This window comes from Hibiscus syriacus, unplaced genomic scaffold (assembly GCF_006381635.1).
Source record: "Hibiscus syriacus cultivar Baekdansim isolate YM2019G1 unplaced genomic scaffold, ASM638163v2 tig00116962_pilon, whole genome shotgun sequence".
Classification (NCBI taxonomy): Eukaryota; Viridiplantae; Streptophyta; class Magnoliopsida; order Malvales; family Malvaceae; genus Hibiscus; species Hibiscus syriacus.
This window is the reverse complement of record NW_024063488.1, coordinates 6840056-6867941: the sequence shown is the minus strand read 5'-3', so window position 1 is coordinate 6867941 and position 27886 is coordinate 6840056. Positions and strand designations below refer to the sequence as shown.

At 33.0% G+C, this 27886-nt stretch overlaps 2 pseudogenes; both read left to right on the top strand.

Annotated features, from left to right (window-relative positions):
* The first annotated feature begins 5085 nt into the window (after window positions 1-5085).
* LOC120190396 lies at window positions 5086-13283 on the top strand (annotated as a pseudogene).
* An 873-nt stretch (window positions 13284-14156) lies between these two features.
* LOC120190084 lies at window positions 14157-16603 on the top strand (annotated as a pseudogene).
* Window positions 16604-27886: the final 11283 nt, after the last annotated feature.

Here is a 27886-nt window from a genome sequence, read left to right as displayed (position 1 = left end):
AGCCTAGATGATACCAAGATACCCACCCCATTTCTAGCATTATCTACGCCTAAATACCACAGCTTGTACCCATTACACTCTCTGGTGCGAGCCCCTTTCCACCTAGTCTCCTGAATACATGCAAAATCTATTTTCCTATTATTAAGTGCATCGGTCAGCTCCAGCAGCCTAGCATTTAATGTGCCTACATTCAACGAGCAAACTCTAAGTCTAGTCTCCTTGACACCACTCTGTCGAGCCCTCCCCCTATACGCCCCATGGGCTCTAAAAGAAGGACATGACCTCAAGAAATCATCTATAGTCGAAGCTATAAGAAACTATGAAAAATGAATCTAAAGAAGACAGAAGATGCACCAATAAAACGCTAGAGAATTGAGGGGTACTAAAAAGCCTAGTTGGTTACTAAGTAGGATTTTAATTTATTGCTAGTAAGTTTATTAGCAATTATAATAAAACACTATAATAACCCTAAAAAGATTTTTAATTTGATATCAAGTAATATAATGAAATTTTTAAAAAAGACGCCAAAATAAGATCTAAAAGATTAATAAAAAACAGTAGTATGTAGAAACTACACTACGAAGCATGTAACTAGATATTTCTAAATTTACAGTCGGAAGTAGCCGAATCTAGTCAAAACAGTGCCTTGGAGGTAACGAACGAAAGAAAGGAGCGAAATCCAACTAGATCTATGACAAACAAAGAAAATTAAAGTTACCAGAAACAGAACTGAAAGAGATCGGAGAAAAGCTTCAACAATTTGAATGGAATTTGAACTGAAGCAGTGCGAGCGTGTTTTCTCTTCTTCGTCTTTTGTCAACAGAAGAATACACTTATGTAATTGATAATGGCATTTAAAATTTGGAAACTTAAGAAGATTATAACAATAATGATTAATAAGAATGAACAGAAAGCAATTTAAAAGAAGATGCAGTTGAATTTTTAAAGTAAATAAAGCAATAAATCTTGAATTTTCAGATCTGGAAAATGGTGTGATGGAGATGGTTTCAAAGAATTCCTCAGCGTATGGAATTGAAGACGCAAAAAGAAGAAAGCGTTGGTCTGAAATTTGGGTGTGATTTAGAACACAAACACATAATTCTCTTGAAAAGAAGAAAAAGATTTCAACTTCAATAAACAGAGTTAGGACACGAAAATAGAAATGAAAAAATCGAACCGAAAATACAAAAAGCTGGGCTTTGAAGTTTTGTTAAAATCCAAACGGTAGATGAGGGTGTAAAAAATGAATGAAAACAAAGAAAAGAGAAGGAAAGTGAGAGTACAAGATAATATAAGCTTGAAAATTCTTAATCATTTGATATTAAAAGCTCGTCTACCTGGAACATCCCAAATCTGGGTTAGTGATTAAAATGAGAATTTTTGAAATTTGGGGATTAATTTAGGAAAATTAAAAAGTTTAGGGATTTAATATGGATATTTCAGTATTGGATTAAATAGTAAATATGAAATGATTATAAGGGTATTATGGTAATTTAGTTTGAAAGATATTTTATCTCCCTTATTTAAGGAGATAACACGTGGGAATAGAGAAATCTGAAACCTTTCTTTCTTCTTCTTGCTTTCTTCTTCTCATGGGTTCAAGCTCAAGTCTATAAGGTAAGTTTGCTTCAGTTGATTAATTTCTTAAATTTATAAGTTGGGATGGAGTGGGTATTATATAAGCTTAAGGTTAGCTATATAAGCTTAAAAACATTAAGAGAGAAATTTGAAAGGAAATTGATTAAGGGTTGAGAAATGAATTCTTGATTTAAAGAGGTTTTTGAAGTTCTAAGGATGGATTTGACTTGTTAAAGGATTAATTAAGAAGTTAGAGGTGATAGAATTGAATTTAAAACACATGGAAAATTTGATGAAATTCTTTGATTCAAGAATTATGGTGAATTATAAGATATGGTGAAGTGTTATAGTATTATAAGAAGGTTTAAATATGTATAGATAAGTTTTAAGGTATAAGAAGGGATTAATAAGTAGAATTTGGGGTTAAACAAGACATTTTCAGGCTCAAAATGTAATTTCTGGGTTGTGTGCATCGATGCATCTTCAATGTGCATCGATGCACTCTCAAATAAATAAACATCGAGTACAGTTGGTGCATCGATGCATCCCCTTAAAATGGAAACATCGAATGTAAATTGTGTATCGATGCATGGTAGTGCATCGATGCACCTGTTAAAGAATGCATCGATGCACTGTAGAATGCACCGATGCACTTCAATGAGAAATTAAATAAATCTTTCTTTCAATCTAAGAAATTATAGATTATAGTATATCAATAGGATACTGATAGTATAAATATATGATTGTGTAAACATCGATCGAAAGCAAAAGTTCAGATAGATCGACAGAGTAAGATACGCAAAGAAAACAAGAGCTTAAGAGTGTTCATTGAGACCAGATGAGTACATGATAGTAAGTGTACGTTATGTTAAGGAATTAAGACTTGCGACGAGTCCAATTCCGATATTATATGATATAAGTACTAAAGCATAAACATTTGGTGATATGGTATATGAGTAAATGCACATGTTTAATTGTTGAATGCATTTTTATGTGTGAACTATGTAAATGCATGTATTATGATAATAGGTCATGTGATCATGAGATATATGATATGTTATATATATATATGAAATGAATGACATGAATACATGTGTTGTATAATAGTGATCTATGAGATATTGATAATAAGACAAAGATTACATGTATATGTAATATAAGTTAAAAGATAAGAAATAATATGTTATATGCATATGAGAAAAAGGTGTGTATATGGACCATGTTTGAACAGATGAATAATGTGAATTTCATGGAAATGCTACGTGAAGTAAACTACGTGACTATGTGATCATATGAAATGATAAAGAACTATGTTATATGAATATGTGAATGTGTAATGAGGTAAAAGATAATGCCCATGTCATGTGTTATGAGAGCTATATGTATAGTTGGCATGCTAAGAGTCGAGGGTCTACGTAGTCCTTCGGGATATAGTGGTCCTTCGGGACATATGTGTTATATGTGGTCCTTTGGGACATCTACGTGGTCCTTCGGGACATTCTACGCGCCCCTAGTGAGATTTATACGAGTTGTGGTGACAACATAGTGCACAACCTCTATGTACTCATATACCTTAAGTTCTCAGTAGTGTGCATGGGCTAACCAAAAAGATAATGATAAAATGTGAGTTACAATGAGAAATGTGTTACATGTTTTATATGATGATATATGTGAATGTGTGTTATGGGTTAGGGCATTTGTTATGAGATGTACATGAATATATGTTAAGGTATATATATATATGAATGAATATCAAGGACTCATATGATGATGTAAGAACATGTTATAAGATATAGAATATGAAAATAAGAGATCGTATGAACAAGAGATAAGAGATAGAAAGGATAATCATATAAGAGTATGAGAAAATATAAATGGTGACATGCATGTGTGTATGTAATTGTTACATGAAAAAGTAGGTATACCAATATGACGTTGTATTACATGATATGTACATGCATTTGATAATTTACTATGTATTTATGTCTCACTAGGTCTATGACTTAGCGTGTAAGTGATTTACACGTAGGTACCAAGAATCGGGAAGAACAGAAATAGGAGTGGCAAGAACAACAACACTGCTAGAAGATCAGATCAGAAGTAACGAATAAAGTATGTCTTTTGTCGTGTATAGTGTTGGATATGTATCTGAATTGATGTATGTATCTGAGATCAGAAGTAACGGATACAGTAAAAATGTTATTTTAATAAAAGTTTTAAATTTCCTTGGTTTTCGTCAAAAGTTAAAGTTTGAAAAGTCAATTTGATACCTCAGACTTGTATCCGGGTCGGATACGGGTTGAGGGTGTTACACTACCCCTGCAAAATAACAGCAATTCTTTAATTATTGAGGTCACTTGTATAGTATATATCATACATTAAATTTAAATATAATGAATTGAACTAATTGATCCCACTGTAAATTATTATAAATTTTATTTCATTTGATCTCAGATACATACATCAATTCAGATACATATATCCTATTTATATATTTTGTGGATTCAAAATATATATTTTTGTCATCCCGATTCCCAAAGTTTTGCTTTGACTATTTCGGACTGACTCGGATTGCACACTTGGTTGTGGTGGGTGAGTCTCCCAACAGGGATTTTCTGTATACATAAAAAACTCAAACTTGAGATATGTTTAAGCGATATTAATATGCTTATCACTTAAATCAACCCATTAGTGATTCAAAATATTTTTTATTTAGATAATATATATATTCAAATATTTTAATTACTATTCACATTGAATTTGAAACAAATGTGAATATTTAACCTTGAATATTCACTGTCTAATATACTTGTTTGAATAATGTATTTGGATTCAGATCCATTATCTACTTTAATTTTTAAAATTTTAATTAAAAGAGTTGGAAATTTTTTGTTCAAAACAATTAAATACAAAATTTTAATAGATTTAAATATCCAATATATAATCTAATTAATCATTATTATAATTCAAATAATAATGCTTGAATAATTTGTGAGTAATGGACGAATTTGGATTTTAAAGAATAACTGCAGATTCAGATTCTTTTAAAAAAGACAATTAAATAGCTTAATGTCTATTCGATTTCAATTCGAAGATCTAATTCACAAATTAAAGTTGATAGATAAAAAATATTCAAGTTTAAATAAATAGGTTAATGGTGTTATCAGTTTGATTTTAATTTTTTTTATCATACAAATAGAGGCTTAAATTCTTAAAAATAAAAGTGGGGAGAACTACATTTCAAAAGATTGAATAGTATCGGGACTGAAAGTACAATTATATCAGTAAAAATTATAGAAGCGAAAAGATCAGCCGAAGAGCCTAGTCAATTGAATCAGTCGGTCAACAATTCTAAACATGACCTGACCTCCTCAAATCTATTTCGTTGTTGCTTAAATAGAGCCTCCTCCAAAGCTTCCTCACCTTTCAAATTCGTCGGCGTCAGGTGCAAACAAATCTTTCTTCTACTCCCTCAAACCGTATATCTGTTAACTTTGTACAAATTCACAAACAGAAGAGTTCTTAAAGAAGGAAAGTCCTCACATGGCTTCTTCACAAGCTTCTACTTTTCTAATCTCTTCTTGTTCATTTTCAAAGCAAATCCATGCCGCTCTATCATTGCCAAAGCTTCCATCGATTAGGTTTTCAGTTCCAAAAGTACCCACCAAAGGGGGCAAAATCAACGAGATAATGCTCTCAAATTGTTTATTTCACGAAATAATGATCTCCCCAGATTAATTGCTCAAATGGAGTGATCTCCACAGTGTTACCGTAGGTCGCCATGGCATCCGGGCGAGCTTGGAGGTCGTCATGGCATCCAGGCGAGCTTGGAGGTCGCCATGGCATCCGGGCGAGCTTGGAGTCTCTGCATGGCTGTGCATGGCGGCATGGCAACGTGGCATGGGTCTGGTGGCAGCATGGCAAGGCAACATGGCAACGTGGGTAGGTTGCCAGGGAATCCCAGCGACATTGTAGGTCGCCAGGGCATCCCATCGACATTGTAGGTCGCCAAGGGATCCCAACGACCTATGCCTTCGCCCGAAGCTCTCACGTGCTCTGTTGTCGCTGCGCCTCTGCTCCCATGCAGCGTGAAATCAGCTACATTATTGCAGCACTTATTACTGCATTATTGCAGCCCGTGAACGTGAATGACTCGGCCACCTATAATTGAAGCAAAGTATGCCCGGTTGTTGTATTATATATTGGATGGATGAGGTTAATGAGTGAAACAATTAAGAGAGAAAGAAAGGGAGAAAATAGCAAAGGAGAAGATAACAGAGAAAAGAGGATGAAGAAGAAAGGGAAAGCACAACATCGAGGTAAGTTTTTTAATTAGTTTATTATTTTTAATTATTAGTTTGTTAGTTTATGGTTTAAGTTAAAACAAAATTTTAGTTAATTATTTAATTAGTTTGTTTGATGGTTATATATTAAAAAAATAATTAATTAGTGTGTTAGTTAGTCTAATATTTAATTAGTTTGTAGTTAGTTAAATAGTTAAGTTATATTTTGGTTGTTGAATTTATATTATATAAAAAATTAGTTTATTAGTAGTTTAAGTTTTATTATAATAAAAAATAGTTTATTAGTTTAGTTATATAAAAGAATAATTATTTAAATTAGTTTATTGTTATAATTATTAGTTAATTAGTTTATTATTAAATTAGGGTAAAACAAAAATTAGTTAATTAGTTTGTTAGTTTAAGTTATATTATTGTTAGTTTAAGTTATATCATATATAAATAAAAAATTATTTAATTAGCATGTTTGATAGTTACATATTAATAAAAATATTTAGTTAGTTTGTTAGTCGTTATTTATATATAAAAAAAATATGTAATTTGTTTGTGTTAGTTAAATGTTGTTAGTTTATTCGTTTAATATATCGTTATATTAAATTTTTGTTGTGTTGTAAAAGTTAGTTAGTTATTTAGATTATATTAGTTATATTAAATGAATTTTAAATACTGTTGTTTACTTTTTTACATTCTTCCAATGGCTGACCAAATTCCACTGCTGAGACTTGACAACGAACATATTTCAAGTCATTTGGGAATGGTGAATAAAATATTTGTTTAATGAATTATAATTAATAATATTTGTTTTAATGAACATTTGGACGAGCAGCGAGTCTTCGTCTTTGGCTACATAAAGTGCCCAAGCCACAACCCATTGATAGAAGAAAACTTGCAAGAGGCTGGATTTTGGTATGTAACATTTGTACGAGATTACAAGTTGGTCCCAGGTTTGATCAGTGTGTTGATTGAAAGTTGGAGACCAGAAACGCACACGTTTCATTTTCCGTGTGGCGAATGCACGATAACTTTGGAGGATGTGGCAATGCAACTCGGGTCCAAACTAATGGGTGCCGGTGGTAATGTCACATGAGTTTAAAAATGTGGCACAACTTTGCAACTTGTTTCTTGGGAAAGCGCCCGTACCACCAGAGTGTAGAGGGTGGCGAGTGAGGTGTCATGGTTGAAGAATGAATTTCAACTTCAACCAAATAGTACGGAGCACGAAATTATATATGCAACACGAGCATATATTACAGTTGATTGGGGGAATTTTGATGCCTGATAAATCCGGTAGTTATGTTCAACTCAGTATCTTCTTTTTTTAACAAATTTTGAGAATTGTAGGCAATATAGTGGGGTTCGGCGATATTGGCGTTCTTGTATCATGAGATGTGCAAGGCGTCATTAGTCGTGAATGATAATAATACAACAGAAATCGGTGGATGTCTGTTGCTGCTACAATTATGGGCTTGGCATAGACTTCCGTTTTTGACACCGATTAGTCGACTGCGGTTACTTTCCACTTGCTGGAAGGTAATATGAATCCTCTATTTTAATATAAAATATTAATTAGAAAAAAATTATTTTGATTAAAATTATTGAACAAAATGTCTCTATTTTTTTTTGATTGATGCAGATGGAGACATAAATTGAAGGCACGGGGTTGGTGCACAACAACATTAAGAGTTCAGGCTGAAGATCGATTAAGCCAAAAAGAGGTATGTATAATCTGTATTTTTTAATTATTATTTAAATTAACTATATTATTTGATTTAAATCAATTTTATTGTTTTTGTAATTTTACATTTTAATTGGAGATCATACATGAATGAAGAATTATTTGCGTTGATACCGCACGATATTTTAGATGGGTTTCAATATTGGTGTGCTGTTACACCATTGATCAATTTTGTTTTTGTTAAGATCCAATTTGGGGATAGAGTGCTGAGGCAATTCCACTTCCACCAACCTATTCCGCGGAGTCCATGGGATCATGACCTCCTCCAAAACTTAGATGGTTGTCGTCCGGTGAATTGGGTTGAGACGCATGACGACCTGCACAGATTTGACCTTCGTCGTAAAGAAGGCGTTAATTGGGTTGAGAAGCATGCAACCTATATTAATGCTTGGAACAATTGGGCTTCATTCATGCCAACTCTTGACGCCATTCAAGAAGACGACTTTAATTTTGAGACTTTGGTTTACCTTGCTTATTTTTGGGATAATGGAAAGCCGTTCCTCACAACAATGGTAGAGAGGCGACAATTTTTGAGGTTTAAGAAAAGATTTGGTAAGCTAAATACTCTCTACCGAGTGGGAGTTCATCTCTACAACCTGAAGCGAAAATGATCGATGAGGATAAAGCCAACCACAACCGTTCGGCGATGCGGGATCGTTGCATCACGCGTTGATGATTCTATTGTCCCGGCATACATACCAGAGTTGTGCAGCCTGAGGCACCCATCTATTCTCCTACGTTTTCGTCGACGTATGACTTTGAACACATGGCAGTTCAAATGCCCCCAATGAATGAGGAGGATGGGTACAATACTCCTGACTAACCACAACGACCACAACGTATCAGACGTCCGCCCCGACATTATCATTCAACAACACCCCGTCATCGACAACAATTATAAACTCGTTTGCTATTTATTACAAATTATATATTGAAATTAGACTAGTTTTTTAACCTTAACAATGATTTTTAGTATCAAATCATTACTGGTATCATTAGTATCAAATAATTAAATATAGTAATTCGACTATTTTAAATCATTAGTATCAAATAATTAAATATTAATAATAAATAATTATTAATAATAATAGTAAATCATTAGTATCAAATCATTAAATATTTAAAAATTAATAAATTACTTTTAAATCATTAGTATCAAATATTAATATTAATACGTCAGCTTCATTGTATTCATCTTCGCATTCCACACCTTGCCATATTTACTTGATATCCAATTGGCTTCGAATAGATGCAGCTAACACTGAACAAGATATCCTTGGATCCTTTTCAACCATCGCCTTCAAGTATTCACATATTACATCGGAGTCCAATAGTCGGTGGTCTTGTTCGATGGAGTTTCGTAAACATGTGTTCGGACCATTGTACCTCATGATGACCCAAACATCGTGCCTTTGATTTTTCGACACTCTGATCTTCCACTTGCACTCTGGGCCATATTTTACACACTTCGCGTATAGGGTTTTCTGGTTGGACTCTGCAACATAGACATCAAAATGGCATTTGATGCAGTACTCTTTAATCGCCAGCGTAGCTTCATTTTTTCCTCTGAATTGTACCCCAACTAAAAATTCACCAGAATTATCGAATGATTCAGTCATTTGGTACGGAGGTAAATGTGGCATGTCTTGGAATTCAAGTGCCCTCATCGCATCATAGTCTATCTCGTACATGTGAGGAGTAGCTTTATACAGTGTTGGAACTTCATCAATTGCACCTCCACCAAAAATATTTTCGTCGCCGCCCAAAACGGGTTCTTCGGTTTCTTCATCTTTGCTTGAATCATTATGAATTTCTCCCATCGATTTTCAGCGTCAATATCAACAACCAATTCCGGTATGTTTCTCGTCTCATACTCTGCTACTGCAGATGTCCCCCCGACTTCATTTACACTTTCCAATAGTGCCATAAAATTGTTCGAGAACCTGTATGTCGGCTCCTCAAACTGACTATATAAAGCCATTTCAGATGGATTTTGAGCCACACCTCTTGATGACCCAGGAACATCACATATGTTACGCATATCAACAAATAACTCAATAACTGTTATTTGGTTGACTCATGTAATCCAACCATGGTTCCAATATCATCATCTTCTTCAAGTGGAACTGCAACATATTTGACTGGGTTGGGGAATATCATAAACCTATACCTCAAACCATCAACTGCAGCTCGAATTTTTCTTTCTATCTTATGCTTCATTTCTATAAATGTGATGTCTTTTTGAACATCATATTATTGGTTTTTCAGACTGAAAAACTACTCCGACCTCATTTTCCATAATCTGTCCATTATAATGGACAATCGTGAAAAAGTTTGCTCATTTTTTCTACAAATAAAAAAATAAATTAATTTAGATTAAAATATTAGATAAGATAATTTCATAAAACATTAAATCATTAAATATAATAAATATACTATTATATTAATGATCAAATAAATTTGTTATTTAACTTGATTGATTGATTGATTACTAATATTACTAATAATGATTTAATATTATTATTAATCTAATGATTTGATATTTAATGATTTAATAATAATATGATTTAATTATGATTACTAATAATTATTATTATAATATTTAATGATTTAGATTTGATACTAATCATTTAGTAATTATTACAATAATCATGATTAGTTTGATAATATTTTTATTTTTTAAAATATCAAACAAATTTGTTAGACAAAATCGTGATAATGCGTTGGCCGGATTATTTCATTCAATTAATTTTACTCCTTACTAATTTACACATACAATATAAATTAAACAAATATTTTTTTAAAACAACACTAAATATTTTTAAACACAATATTTTTTTAACAGGAATTATCTCGCACAAATTAGTTATATAATCTAATATAAACTTACTAACTAACTAATTTACACATACACAACAACAAAAATGGACAACAAAAAATAATAAATTACTCACGTATTTATGCCTTCTTCATTTCCTTCTTTTACTTCTTTGTTTCTTTCTTCGAATCAATCTGAACGCGGACAATGTTGTGGAATAATGCCCTGTATATGTAAACCGTTTAATTTATTTAAACAACATAGCTCCCACAAATTAAATTTATATAATCTATATTATAATAACTTAAATAATAAACTATTTCTTTTATAATATAACTTAGTTAAAATAACACACTAATTAAGCACTAATTAATTTTTTTATAATATAACTTCAACTTCAAAGAACAACCTAATATACGTTTAAAGACACTAATAAATTAATTAATATTTTTTTATATTAATAACTTAAACTAATTAACTAATTAACTAATTTTTATATAATATAATATATAACTTAAACTAACAAACAAATAATTTATACTAACAAACTAATTAACTAGATTTTAGTTTTACCCTAAACCCTAAACTAACAAACTAATAATTTCATATAATAAACTAAATTAAACAATAAAAAATTACCTCACGAAACTATGTTTGATCCTTTATATTCTTTTCTTCTTCTCTTCCTTTTCTTTCTCTCCGCAAAGTTTATATGCTTATGCTTATGCTCCTGGTTCTGCTTCTGCTTCTACCCTAAACCCCATATCATTTATAAAGCAAAAAAGCGTTGGACAGAGTCATTAAATTTGACTATTGAAGAAAATAATATTAGCATTGAATCGTATAATTATTGAGCATTGAAAGGCTTCAATTGAACAACAATATTTGCAGCATTTAGCAGCTAAATTAAAGCTGCAATCATGCAGCTATGGATGCAACGCATGCAGCTACGGATGCAACGCATGTAGCTACGGATGCAGGAATCTTCCAGCTATGGATGCAACGCATGCATGAGTGATAGGGTTAAAGCTTGGTCGGGATGCAGGAATCTCCCTATGGATGCAACATGCATGAGGGACAGCTTGGTCGCCCAGCTATGGATGCAACGCATGCATGAGTAGCTCGAATCTCCAAGCAGCTTGGTCGTCGGGACTCCATGGTGACCTACCATGTCGTCGGGACTCCATGCACCCCACGTGCATGCCCCATGCACCACCCATGCACACCATGCAGCTCCCGCTCCTTGGTCGCCCCGAGTGAATGGCGACCTCCTTGGTCGTTGGGCGTAATCTCCCCATGCATGCACTGATCTCCCTTCCCCATGCACACCATGCAGCTCCCGCTCCTTGGTCGCCCCGAGTGCATGGCGACCTCCTTGGTCGTTGGGCGTGCATGGCGACCTCTTTGGTCGTTGGGCGTGTATGGCGACCTCTTTGGTCACTGTAGAATTAACCTTATCTCAGCAAATAATATGTCCAAAGCATTATCTCCTGAAAAAAAAATTCAAGAACATTATCTCGTGGAATCAGCCCACCAAAAGGTTGTCTGTGGAATTGAATACTATGGAAGGGTTCATCAACACAATTCCATTTGAAAAGAATCTCGTTAGTTCGCCGTTGGTTCAAGAAAGCTCATTTGCTTCAATTCCTACTTTACAACTTTATGTTATTTTAGAGTCCATTGCCGACAGAGTGGAGATGCACAACAACGTCGGGTAATAATGGGACAATTGGAACACCCTTCTCCTTAATTCCATCAACATGATCACTCTCACCGCCGTAACCATGGTTGGTTTTACGGCTTTACGGCTACTGACGGCCCTGGGGATTCTGTTTTGGGTTTGAAGATGGCGTGTTCTCTGCAGCCACGGGAATATTGGTGTTGATGATCAAAATCCAACCCTCACAACTCGTGGAAGAGCAACGTAATGCGATGAGATTGTTTAAGCAGCTTCAGAAACAAATAGAAACCCTACTTGCTTCTGGCTGTCCAAGAAAAGAAGACGTGAAAGATGCTATGGAGAAAGTCTTGGCACTTGATAAAGCTTACCCTCTTCCCTTGCTTGGTGTAATGCTTGAAAAATTCCCTGAAAGTTTAGAACCTACTGTTTGGTGGCCTAGGATCCAGTCTCAGAAACCATAAAAGAAAATTACTTTAAGGGAAAGGTAGAAAGCAATGGATGGACCGAGGAGCTTGAAATGGAAATGAGGGAAGTCGTTGAGGTGATCAAGAGAAAAGACTGTGAAGATTACGAGAGACTAGGCAACAAGGCATTGAAGATGAACAAAGTTTTAGCTGCCTAGCTCGGGGCCAATACTAACCGGAATTGCAGCTTTAGGATCTGCTTTATGGATTCGTCCAATGATTCTTGGGCAGCAATCATGGCAGCTGTTGCAGCTTTAGCTTCAGCAGTTAACACTTTAGAGCACGGTGGCTAAGTTGGAATGGTGTTTGAGATGTATAGGAACAATGTCGGCTTCTTCAAACGTGTGCAAGAATCAATTGAATCAACTCTCAGTGAAAGTGATTGGGATAAAAGAGAAAACGGGGAGTTATTTGAAATGAAGGTGGCGTTGCAATTGGGAAGAAGCTTATCGTAGCTAAGAGATTTAGGCAAAAAATCCAATTATTCTCGTATAGAAGGAAGCCCCATTGATGAATTCGCAAGCAAGCTGTTTTAGTTTAGAGATTCTTGATCACAACATGTGCATATTTACAAGGATTGTTCCTTGATTCTTTCATTCATTTAATTAACCACTGATGATAATATTTGTGTACAATTTTGTAAAGACGATACAGCCGGCTGAACTGTGAAAATTTGAAAAATGTACGTCATGGCTCATGCATAGAAATCAATGTGCATCTTTTGTATAAAGTTGATTATTTGTTTGTTTTTTGCATTCTACTTTTTTTTAACAAATGAAAAGATAAGATTTTTATAAATAAAGTGAGAAATGTCAAATTTCAAAGTAAAAGGAATGAATATGATTGCTCTTCTTCTTCAACTATTTTTGAAGGATAAGGAGGAAGAAGTGTTCAACTTTGTATGCTTGGACTGGGTCACCAGTCATTCCGATCAAAATTTAAGCCCAAGTAGTAATTTCTCACGCGAGCTAGATGCTCTATGGGCTCTAGATTTGTCCGGACCCAAGCCCACGTTGTCTGGTTTTAGTCTCCACTCTCCATGAACATAGCCCGATCGATAAAGGATCCTCGAAGGCTGCTACTTGATACATGAGGAAACCATATAATAACTGTTTGATTTTAGGTTGCTCCCATAGCCTGGATATGGCTTATATATTCTCGCTGTAAAATAATTTCAGATTTCCGGGGGGCCCTGTTCCAGGACTCCACTTTTACGACAAAATTTCAGATATTCAAAGTATTTTTGTATAATGGTTGATCAATTTAGATTCTAAACTCAGTTCAATCACAGACCGATTACATTTAACCTCGGATAAAATCAGCAACATACATTTAGATTCCTCGTCACGACAGCCGTTATGGAGGGAGTAGACACATGTGGTGCGGGTGTGGGACATGACAATGATTTGGAAGTGGTGAAATATATAGATAGTAGATCTCCACTGCTCCAAAGTCCTATAAGCACCACTCGTTGATGATGTGGTTTTGTTGGCTACTTGCTTTTTTTTCTTTCTGGATTTTGCAGACTAACCCTCCACCAATGAAACGATCTCTTTAACACTACCAATATTTAAGGTTTTTTGAAAATATAAAAGGCTATCCTCTTTTTATCTCTAAGCAGAGCAATGGTCTTTGTGCTCTCTGTGACTTTTGAAGAAGAATAACGCAAAGAAGGGTTCTTTGTAAGCCTTTTCCATTCTCTTGCCATTTTTTATTGCATTGACAGTTTCATGTCTTTAAAACATGGTTCATTATTATTTTTCATGTCTGCGAAGAAATCCATTTGATATTTGATTGGTAATACGGTGTTGTGTTGTAAATGTTCACGTCGAACAGATTCATTGGATTGCTTGTGTGATTTTGAAGACAGTAAGCATTTCAATTGAATTATAGCATGGTTCCATTCTGTTTGCACTGCATATTAATCATGTTTTTGTTCTTTCGGATTTTGACAACCTTTTTAGTTGAACATGGCAGAATGCTGTAAAAATCAGTTTCCCCTTTCAGTTAGAATGTTCCAAAATGGGTTTCATTTGACACTGCTTTTGCCTGCTGCTACCTGCTAGTTGTTCCATTTTGACACATGGCTGAGCATTACCTATTCTATCTTCAACTATCTAATTTCTAAAGTGAGATGTGAATGCTAGTCCTAGTATTACAAGATTGTGTTACTGCTTTTTTCTGGAAGATTACTTTTCTTCAGATATTTCAACCTTAGAAGATGAGGGGAAGTCTTTGGCATCTCGGGCAATCGGTTACACGCCATCTTGCTCAAGCTGACAAGAAGGCTGTAGCACGATGGTTCTTTGCTTCAGAGGCTGATCTGAGAAAGACTGTACTTTATGACTTCCATGTTGCTAATTGTGGGAAGATGGTCCCATTTGCTGGATGGAGCATGCCAATTCAGTACAAGGGCTCGATCATGGACTCTACAGTTAATTGCAGGCAGAATGGTGAACTCTTTGATGTATATCCCATATGTGTGGGCTTAGCCTTAAGGGAAAGGACTGTGTTCCTTTCCTCGAAAATCTCGTCATTGCTGATGTTGCCGGACTTACCCCTGGAACGGGAACACTAACTGTCTTTACAAATGAGAAAGGATCACTTATACCTGGTTGTAAATGCAGGCTGTAGGGATAAAGATCTGGCACACATCGAAGAGCATATGAAGGCATTCAAGTCCAAAGGTGGCGACGTCTCATGGAACTTCCTTTTCTCCAGGTTAGATACTAGACTCTTCTAATAGTATGTCTCCATGTTTGATTCTCTTTATAGATTCATTATTTTGCATCCTCGATATTGATTTGAGTCAAACATGCATACTTTTGCTTCTTTATTTAGCATATTTTGCGGGCGTTTCTCCTTTATCAAATGTTTTCTTTTATTCATATGAACAGCTTGGTCTGCTTGCAGTTTGCAGGTTACTGAGATCATGAATTGCCTGTGGCAATCAAACTAAGTTCGTGTTCAGCTCTTATACGTCTATTTGTACTTTGTCCGCTCGCTATACGTAGAAGCAGTCTTTTGTTATATCAATGATGGTGGATTGTCTTTAAAAGGTGCAATTTGACTGAATTCGAAGATATTAAAACATTTTTCTTCTCTTTCTCAGGGTCCTCTTGCTGCCCCAGTTCTTCACAACTGACAAGGATGATCCGAGTAAGCTATATTTTGGAAAATTCCGCATATTGGATATTAATGGTGCAACATGCTTTCTCACTCGAACCGGGTAACCGTCCGTACTTGTTTCTTCTTGCTATTCAAGGAGTAGTAATTTGGTTGGCATGGTGATGCCATCACTTATTAAGATGGCAATGGAGGTTAACTGATGAGTTGTCTCTTTAATCTATCAAGCAGGTACACTGGTGAGGATGGAATTGAGATCTCAGCTCCTTCGGAAAACCCTTTGGATCTTTCTAAAGCAATCTTTGAGAAATCTGAAGGGAAGGTTAGGTTGACGGGTCTTGGAGCTCGAAACAGTCTCCGACTCGAAGCTGGGCTGTGTCTATATGGTAATGACATGGAACAACACCATAACACCAGTGGAGGCTGGACTGACTTGGGCCATTGGGAAAAGGAGGAGAGCAGAAGGCGGATTCCAATGAGCTGAGGTCATCCTTAAACAACTCGAAGAGGGTCCCTCTATCAGGTGTGTCGGCTTCACCTCATCCGGACCACCTCCTCGATCCCACAGTGAGATTCAAGACGAGAAAGGGAACAACATTGGTGAAATCACCAGTGGAGGATTTAGCCCCTGCCTGAAGAAGAACATAGCAATGGGATACGTGAAATCTGGGTTACACAAGGCAGGCACCAAAGCTAAGATTTTGGTAGAGGAAAGGCCTATGATGGAGTTGTCACAAAAATGCCATTTGTACCAACAAAATATTACAAGCCATCCTAAGATCAATCTGATACTTCAGTGCTCAGCTCCAACATATTTCGCATTGTTTCCTGTTATTGTGTTTGTTCTTTCATAAACCTGAACCTCTGCAATTAATACTAATCTCCCGTTTTTCTGTTAACTGACAGGGCATGTTGTAGTTCATTGCTTTATCATGTCTTAAATTCTAGTCTATCGAGAACTTATTATATACTGTGTTCTTCAGATCACGAAACATCAATAGATTAGGAGAAATTATTTCATGAACCTTATTCATCACATTATCTATGGTCCTTATCCAATTAAATGAATACACATCATTATTTTCCATATAAATTAAACTTTCTAAATCATCGCCTTCTTCTTTATACCGTCATCTTCTTTTTCAAATCTCATGTTTTGCCATGCTATTTCTTTAATTTACCATTATAATAGAGATTTAAAATCAAAAAAAAAATTGAAAATTCTTTCAAATTGATTATGTCTTATCATATCTTTTTAGGTTTTTAAATTTCTCTTAACCAATAAAAGAGCATTAAAAACTAAAATAAAAGTATAAGACTGTTAATCGCAAACAAGAAAAAATCATTTTCGTCTCGCTTGCTTTTGACCAGAAGATCCAAACTTTTAACTGAATCTAGATCTCTCTCTCTCTCCCGGATTAAATTTTATTTTTTTAATATACAAATTGGAAAGGAAAGAAGAAAAGCTTCAGTGTTATGCTCTGATTCATTCCTATCTTTTCCATCAGTCATCACCATGATCTTTTTCTCTGTTGAGTTCACTAAGTATAGCCCTCTTGGAGGATTCTGCTGAAGTTGAATGAAAGTGAACTTCAGATTCGGAACCCCACCAAAATCTGGTCCTCTCTGCACTATTAGTGGCAAAAAATTGAAAAATATGAAAATACAAGTTAAAAGATAATCACTTCGAAAAAAACTTTATTTTTTTTATTGATTTTAAATCTCGATTACAATGATAAAATTAAAAAAGAAAGAAAAAATATAGAGATTTAACGTTTGAAGATTAGAAAAGAAGATGATAAGAAAAAAACAAGACGATGTTTTGAAAAGTATAATTTATAAAGATGATGTGAAAAATAAATGTGATGTGTATTCATTTCATTCGATATGAATCATAGATGAGGTGGTGAGCAAAGTCCGTGAAATAATTTCTCATCGATTAGACAGATAATTAAGAGTAAAATTCGTAGATAAATCGGTTGAAACTATTACAAACCTCGTCTAAATCAGTACTTATATAATCAAACAATACACTAATTTAAAGAACTTTATTACATGCAACTTCACTAATATAGTTTCGGGAACTGTATTGCATGCCTTCCAATAAAAAATATTATTTTTAGTTACGTAATATGTTTCAAAAGAAGATTGGTCCGACATGAGCAGCAATATGTTATTAACATAATTTAGGTAACTAGTTACCTGCAACTTGACTCCCCATTATTCACTTTTAGGCTTACAGATTACAGTTAACATATGTAGAAGGGAGCCAACTAGTCGACAAGTAAAGCAAACCTAAATTGATATTACCATACAACATATAGGATGAAGTTACTTCAATCCCAAGCAACGTACAATTTGTTTCACAAACTCACGGTAACCCTCCCGCTTCCGATTCCACCTCCAAATCCTGCACCATATCCTCCGCCAAACCCACCACTATGTGAGCCCCCACCACCACCCCCACCCCACCGCCTCCACCACCAAGTCCCCCATTTCCAGACCCAATCCCACCTCCAACACCACCCCCAAAACCAAATCCAGCTCCCCCATTGCCACCCCCCCACCTCCGCCTCCACCCCCACCTCCTCCACCTAATCCGCCACCGGCACCAGGCCAACCAAATCCACCATAAACAGGGATATAAGGAAAGAAAGATTTATTGTCACCAGCTGCATGCACTTCCTTTTCACCCGCAGCTAGCTTCCTAGCATCAATACGACCGCAAATAAGGAAAACACCAAGAAGCAGGAAAATGGAAATCCTGAAGGCACTCATCGTTGACATGCAATGAGAAAGGGTACCCAGAACGATAGATCATACAGCTTATATATAGATGACTGGGAAGTGAAATTGAGTAATTAAATGACCGGCAGTATTACGATACTTAAAACGTGGATTAGTAGTTTATATCCTATCATCAATAATCCGTGCTGACATGCAGTTAATACAGCCAGCTACGCCTAGGGAAGAAGCGACCCACCACTCTATGGTCATGATCAAATCGACTTACCTACGTGTTGATTTTGATCTTTGGATCATCAATCAATGTTGGAGACCTTCCTTCATCTAACTTTATTATCAGCAATCTTTTCATTTTAATTGGCCTCACTTTCAGGTCCTAACACTTTTCTCCGCGACGATTATCTTCTACTTCCCAAGTTGTAAGGAACCAACCAACCATATGTATGGTGAAACTAGACACATTGTTTGAACTCGTCAAAAGTTAAATTGTCTTGTCTTTCATTAAAATCAAATTGGGTTTTAGTTCGTGTGTCAGTTATAGGGTATCATAACTATTTGTAGATCGACAGACTAGGTAAACCTAATAATCAAACTTGAATTTTATTTGACGCGTCACGTGAGATTATCAGAGAGTTTATCTATTAAAAATCTTGTCTATGCACAATAATTGACCATAGAAAAACTAGTAAGAGATTCTAATAGATGGAAAGGTTTTCGGAGACCGTACGTCTCCAAAGGTATAACAAGGTCGTAACTATTTTTTTTTTCACGACGATTATCTTCTATTCCCCAAGTAGTAAGGAACCGACCATAAGTATGATGAAACTAAACACATTGTTTGAACTTGTCAAAAGTTGAATTGTCCTTTCTTTCATTAAAATCAACCTGGCCCTTAACATTAAACTTCAACTCAACCTCGTCCTCTTCTTTTCCATTTGCATCCAACTTTTCGGTGGTAAAACTACAATTCTTCCATTGAACTAAATGAATTGGTGGTTTAAAAGGATGAGAATAAAAGACGCCAGCAGGAAATAGAATTAAAAGTAACCAAAAGTTTGGTGTATCAGCAGCACTCATATGTTAGATTGCCGACTCTTTGCATCATCAGGCCAAAATTATATATGTTAGGAGTTGGTTAAGTCCATTAAACAGAACCAAATTTGATCGAATCCTATCGGTTAAGTCGGTTTGAACCAACTTTTACCCGCCTAGAAAAAAAGTTTCCTGGAGGCACATGTGAATCAGGCCTGAATTATCAGCCTGTAGGATGGTGCTTCTGGTCAGCGTTGGCCATAATTGGGGGTAGCTGCATTGTAAACTGTCAGGGATTAACTGTTCCGTGGGATGCATGATTAGCATAGACATAGACTTTAGATCTCTAACCAACATTAATCGAGACAATCATTCACATTTAGGGTCTTAGCTTTTCGTAGCCTAAACACGGGCTGGAAAACTTTTTGAGTTCAGACATATGGTACATTGAACAATCAGATGTATTCTATCTGCAGCTGCCTGAGGATGAGCTAAGCAACCTGCAGCACCATATACCCCCAAGTTCGATTGCACTAGAAATTCTTAATTAAAATCCCTTAAAAATGACAAAACAATCCAATTAAAGAAAACGTCAACAGTAAACCAGTTCAAGGCTTGAAGGTGTTATTTGGATGCAGACTTTACATTAAAAAAGCTAAAGATGAAGGGTCAATTGCCAATAAGATAAAAAGTAGAGGCGTCTTTCGGCAGTGAAGTGACAATGTTGCAACTTTACCTTGGTACTTGTCTTTGGACAAATGGGCAGGCCTTTTCGGATACTCTTACTTCAGGGCCTGCTTTAACATATTGGGTTAACTCCGGTTTCTAGCTCCACCTTCAAAATTTATAGGAAACTGAAGTTGAAGTACCTACAAAGAATTATGCAATTTCTATTTTTTTTCGTCTCATTTTATTTTTCATCAAATAGGTCATATTGTAAGTTTTTCATATTGATACGAGTACATTTTTTTAGAGTTTTGGTGATTGGAATTTTGTTCATTCTGTATTGAACTATACTTCTAATATTAAATATTGACTAAAAATAATAATTAAGAAATTAAGTTTTAGTAGATTTTTTGTAATATAAATTTCATATATAATTAAGTAACTATTCATATAAATAGATATTAATGGTTAGGATTAAAATTCAAGTCGAGCCATACGATAAATCACAAATTCTCTTGTATTCTCTTTTTACTCATTACTGAAATTTCTTCTATGTTCGTGATTTTTTTTTCATTTGAATTTTTCACTTAAATTTTGAGTTGTTTTTTTCTCTTTTATTTTGATCGTATCTACTGTCATTATAGATGTTTATTATAATAAATTGGTGTTCATGATATACGAGTTGCTTGTCTTGATAATGATAATGACATCTTCAAGTATGAAATCATGTTGTTAGATCGCAACACCAAATTATATTATGACTGGTGAATATACAACACTTCTAGTACAGATGAATTTGGATGATATCCTACTAGAGTTAGATAAGTTACCTTCAACGTTGACACTTGAAGAAAATTAGCATAAGGATCAAAAGTCTTATTGCATACTTGTAGTTACATTTGTATCTTTTAAATGAAATTCTATAAGTCATATTAAAGGAGGAGACCATCGCTACATTGTGGTTGAAATTGGAGCAATTGTGCATGTCGAAAGCCCTAAATAGCAAATTGCATTTGAAGAAATCGTCTTCCAAGAATTTATCTCAAATTTAAGGCCATGAATATTAAGTATGATAAGAGGAATATAATTAATTATGTTTTATTCGTTACCTTCATCTTATTCGACCTTTAGAAATATAATTTTCTATAATCGTGAATCTCTCACGATTGATGAAATTTCTAACTCTTTAACATTGCATGATAAGAAGAATCATCTCATGGTTGGATCCAACTCTGAGAGAGAATGTCTCGTTGTTCGTGGAAGAATTAAAAAAAAGAGTTATAACATTAATACAAAGACTACATTGAAATCTAAGAATATAAGAAAAATATATTATTATTGTAAGAAAAATATATTAAATTGAGTGCTACAAATTGTAAAATATAAACAAAAGTATGATGCAGATCATAAAGAAAATATAATCAGAGAAATCGAGAAATTAACGTAGTTGAAGACTACAATGTTTTGAACTTTTAGTTATTTATGATAAAGAACCATAAATTTACCCTGCTATTCTTTTGCTCTCAATCTTCATTGCTTTCTCACAGCAACGCAACGCCGAACAATTTACATTTGCCTCCACTTAGTTGTCGGGCACTTTTCCGATTAAGCCACTCTCTATAGTCCATATAGGAAGATCTTCCATATATTGTGTTTACTTTTATTTTTTAAAAGGGATTTCGTATGTTATTGACGAAGATTACATACAAGACGACAACGGTAATAGTCTTTTAAAAAATCTCCCTAGACTTAAATGGAGGAAAAAGAATACATCATGCCATTGTCAAGTTTACACTTGGACACACAATCAAAAATCAGAACTTAACCACACCTCACAAACATCCGAGCCAACAAACACAATCCCAAAACGAGACCTAAATGAAGGAAAAAGAATACATCTTGCCATTGTCAAGTTTACATTTGGACACACAATCAAAAATCAGAACTTAACCACACCTCACAAACATCCGAGCCAACAAACACAATCCCAAAACGAGACCTAAATGAAGGAAAAAGATACATCTTGCCATTGTCAAGTTTACACTTGGACACACAATCAAAAATCAGAACTTAACCATACCTCACAAACATCCGAGCCAACAAACACAATCCCAAAACGAGACCTAAATGAAGGAAAAAGAATACATCTTGCCATTGTCAAGTTTACACTTGGACACACAATCAAAAATCAGAACTTAACCACACCTCACAAACATCCGAGCCAACAAACACAATCCCAAAACGAGACCTAAATGAAGGAAAAAGAATACATCTTGCCATTGTCAAGTTTACACTTGGACACAATCAAAAATCAGAACTTAACCGCACCTCACAAACATCCGAGCCAACAAACATAATCCCAAAACGAGGGAAATTCAAACAGCAACACTACCGAAATTATAAACAAAAGCTAACTTTTGTTTGTTTTACATATATGTATATGCAAATTGCTTTGTTACTATTTTTTTTAATTAATCACTGATATCCGATCTATTGACTGATTAATCAAGATTAGATACTGCAGAGACGAGTGCGACCCTCCAAACCCAATTTACTACATTAGCAAACGTCATGATTCGAACCACTAACCTTACTTAAGGGACCTAGTGTCTCAACCTACTAGATTAACTAGTTATCGGTGCTTTGTTACTATTTCTTAATTGTTAATCAAATATTCCTTCTAGGTTACATTCTACTGTTGTATAGTGTATGACCTTTGGCATGTCGAAACAAATACACACAAAATAATATAAGTATTTACTATTTCATGTACTCTGCTATACCTTATTATGCTGGTTCGATGGGGATGACGGCATAAGTGGCGTCCGTTGCCAAATGAACATATAAAATAAAATTCCATGGTGACCCTTTATACTCTATCGTCAACGTTGCACGCTCCATTATTGCCGCCCTGTCTTTCAGTGAAAGGCTAAAATTCTCTAAATTATTAAAAAGTGCAGTGCACCACTATACCGATTCTTTTGTTTTTTCTTTAAAAGTCACTACTGTTACTGCCTTGCATGTCCTGGATGATCTAAAAAGCAGAAAGCACGAAAACAAAGGGGACTCTTCAACAAACTGGGGCATATACTAAATTGTGGGCCTTTCTTTTGAAAAAATCATTCGGAAAGAGAAAAATGAATACGAAATAAAAGGAAGTGTAATTTCATAATTTAAAAACAGAGAAAATAATAAAATTACACATTTTCAAGATATTAATCTTCGGTTATCTTTGATATTTTAGTTTTGTGTGTGCTTGGGTTACTTTGTAATTAAAAGTATAATATAGTTTTTTTTTACTTGTTCTTTCGAGGCAATATGTATAGTTATTTTTTATATAATTTTATTTTATTTTATTTTATATAATTTTATTTTATTATATCTTTTTTATTTTGTTGCAGGTAGGGGTGTTCAAATAATCGAATTAATTCGGTTAATCGACCGAACCGAATTAATTCAGTTAATTCGGTTCGGTTACCGAATTAGTTCGGTCGATTAATGGTTAATAAAATTTTTAGAATTCGGTTAACGGTTAATTCGGTTTGAATTCGGTTAATTAACCGAATTAACTGAAATTAAATTTTAAATATTAAATATATTATATATAACATATGGGCTCAACCCAAATCATTTAAAACTCAATTAATAATTTAAGATCCAATAACTTTTAAACTTAAATCAATATTAATTAATTAAAAAATTATATAAATTTTTTATTTTATAATTATATATTATTTAAATTAATTGTAAACTGTTTTTTAATTAAAAAATATTAAATATATTATATATAACATATGGGCTAAGCCCAAACCATTTAAAACTCAATTAATAATTTAAAATCCAATAACTTTTAAACTTAAATCAATATTAATTAATTAAAAAATTTATCTAAAATTTTTATTTTATAATATATTATTTAAATTAATTATAAACTTTTTTGAATTAAAAAATATTTAATTTTTATATAAATTAGAATTTTTTTTAAAAAAAATCGGTTAATTCGAAATTAACTGAATTAACCGAAATTTATTCGGTTCGGTTAATATGTTCGAAAAAAAATTCGGTTCGATTAACGGTTAAAGAAAAAAAAAAGTTTAGTTCATTCAGTTATGGTTAATTCGGTTCGGTCGGCCACCGTTTTAACCGAATGAACACCCCTAGTTGCAGGAATCTTGTTCTCATTTGACACATAAAAATATTATTTTTTTCTTCTGAAAACAACTCAAATGATGTTGAATTTTCTACATCGACGTTGCGTTTTTTCTCTAATCAGGTAAAACAATCACATATTATAAATTTTTTTTATTTTATTTACTACTATATATATTTTGCAAGAGAATATCGTCATAAATGAAAATTAATTGAATTTAGGTGTTTCACTCTCATGAAGATTTAAAATATTGGGCGCAAAGCAAGGGGCGCTCTCTTGGTTACGTCATAATAACTCAAAGATCATACACGGATACAAGTGGTTTTTTGTATGAAGTCACGCTTATGTGTGATCTTGGTGGTGAATATAAACCGAAGGAAACAAGTAAAAATTCTGCTACCAAAAAAATTAATTGTCCATTCCAATTGGTAGGAAAGTATTCAAGTATATATAAGTATTGGTTGATAAGTGTAATATGTGAAGAACATAATCATCTTCCTACACAACAAATGGAGAGGCATCCATATGCGAGACGATTGTCTAAAGATGAATATCGATTGGTTAAAGATATGAAAAAGAAGAATGTGCCGCCACGTGACATTTGATTGATATTAAAGTCGCAAAATGAAAATAACGTGTCAACACTTACAGACATATATAATGTACAATATAAAATTCACAAGTAATTATATATGTATGTATGTATAATTAAAATTTCTTAAACTTTTCGTATTCCTGAAACTTTTGACATATCGAAGTAATTATGTAACGTTCAATTTTATATTTTGAATTAATTATCTAAAAACTAAATAAAATATTATATTTCTATAATATCCTTATGTAATGTCTAAATTTATATTAAAATTTCTCAATATGTGTAACATAAATATAAAATTATTCAATCATCGAAGTTTTTAAAAAAAATTTGACACAGTTGCTGACTTAAAAACATAAATATTAAACAACATAAAATATAAAATTATATATGTATGTATAATTAATTAAATAAAAAAGATAACAAAAATTAAAAAATAAATAATTATTACTTAATTATAAAAAAGAATCAAAAGACATAATGATTACATAATGATAATAAAACTTTAATAAAAAAACATAATGGTTACACTAAAATTAACGGATTTAATATATTGTTTGGTATATTTAAACTCACTCAAATGAATTCAAATACAAAGCGGAGCGTCCCTTTCCATGTAAAGATGAACTATTTTGTTCTTTCCAATAACCATCCAATGTTCCAAACACTTGGACCTTCTCATATCTTAGCACCCTATGGCATAACTCGTCTTAAACCATCAAACCTGAATATTATATGTTTTAGCTACTCAAATTATATTATGTAATGCTTATTATTTATAAAAACATATCTTTTACAGTATTTTTATCATAATATATTATATCTATATCTGATTTACCACTACGGAATAGAATAGATCAATTATTATTTTAATACTTTAATTTAAATAATCATGTAATTATAATTGATACTATTAAAATTAAGATGTAATTGTTATACTTTACTGATTAAATATGTTTTAAAAAATTTATAATTACATTGTTGTGTCAATTAAAATAATTATATGATTTTTTAGAGTATTCAAACGTACCATAAATCTCCTGATGTTATTTTGAATATAATCTTATAATGCAAACAAAAATACAGGCACTACGTATACGATGTAATACATAACTTTATGTAAAGAATTTTATAAAATTGACGACCAGCTAGCCACAACACATTTAAGTGCCCTTTGAATGCATCACCAGCTACCAGGTCCCCACACACATTTAGCCTTTAATGCGTTCGAATGGAGTAATCGAAATGTAGATTTCATTTCAAATAGAATTATGCCTCACGTTCGCTTGAGGTTTTAAGAATACTTAATTAAACACAAATCAAACTATTTCGATAGTTAAAAAAAAGACGGTTATTATCTTTTAAAGTTTCAGGTTAAAGTACTAGGAACTGTAAGGGTGTTTAAGTCTTTACAGTCAAGCGGTTAAAAATCTTTAGAACGCATTACCATATAATTACAAATTTTTTTTTAATTAAGTATACATTTTTTAATTTTTATGATTCTAATACATTAATACCTGATGCATGGATTATTATATAGGTAAATTAAAATATATTAAATATTTTATTATTTAAATTAAAAAGTTAACTAATATTTCTTAAAGAATCAAATTATTTTCAATCCAATATAATAAATTTGGGATATTTTAAAAAAAAAAACGAATCATGATAACTAAAGATAATAATATTCTTGACCATCGGAACAAACCATCATTTTCAAGTCAAAAATATTAAACCGGTTGCATCAAAACACTGCAGTTAGTGCCTTATAAGAAAATTATTTTTATAAATATTATAAATTTAGAAGTAGATGGTTACCCAGCTTTTTTCTAAAATAATAATAACAATTATTACCAACTACCTATTTCTTTAAAAATACATATAAAAGTACATTAAATTATTATAGTTTATTGCACTTTCTTGCTAAGCATATTCATTCAGTTGATTTTATTAGATTAATAAGTAGTATGTTTTTATATAAAATCTATACATGATTTTTTATTAATACACATTTTTTTAATTAATCATTGATTTATGGTCTATTGATCGAATAGGGTATTAGGTGACCATCCTAACCAAATTTGATCCATTCGTAAATATTAGAATTTGAACTTTTAACCTTGCTTAAGGAATCTAGTGTCTCGTCCCACCAGACCAACTGGTTGTTGGTTATTAATACATATATTATATATATTTGAAATGTTGAGAAAATTGAAGAAATTAGATAACTAATTCCAATTTATAATGTATCACTTCTTAATCTTTGAATGAAGATATCCGGAGTGAAGGCTAAAGCAGGTTCAATGGTGGGAGTTTTTCTTTTTTATGAGTATCTTTTATTTTATGAGATGAAACACATAAATGATCACTAAATTATATTAAAATAATTTTTTTATTTTTAAAATCTTTGTAATTATAAAATAATTATAAATTATCATGGAAATAGTGATTAAATTTTATCAAATTAATAAAAAATTATCAAAATTTATAACATTAATGTTCCTTAATTTTATTAAAATTTATTATTATTTTATAACATTTGATAATAATTTAATAAATTTAATAATCATTTTATAACTATTAAAATTCTAATAAATAAAGAATGTCATTTTCATATTATTTAATGATAGTTTATGGACTTCATTCGTTTTATTTATCTTACAATGTATAATGTAAAACAGAGAAAGAAAATGAAATTAGATATTTTCCACACCATTTAAATTTATTAAAAAAGGGGAAATATTTTAAAGGAAAAGATCGGGCCATTGTTTATGGCGTGGACCACCCCGAGTGAACCAAATGATTCTTCAGAGCTGAGGTCACAATAAATTGCAGACTCTAAACCGCACCTTACTCTGTCTCTCTCAAATTTCAAATATATATATATATTAGGATTACCACAAAAAAGAAAAAAAATGATAAAAAGGAAGAATCTAAGAAAATAATAGGACCGTCTTTCCACCCTTCAAATACGAACTTAGCCGTCTTTACATTG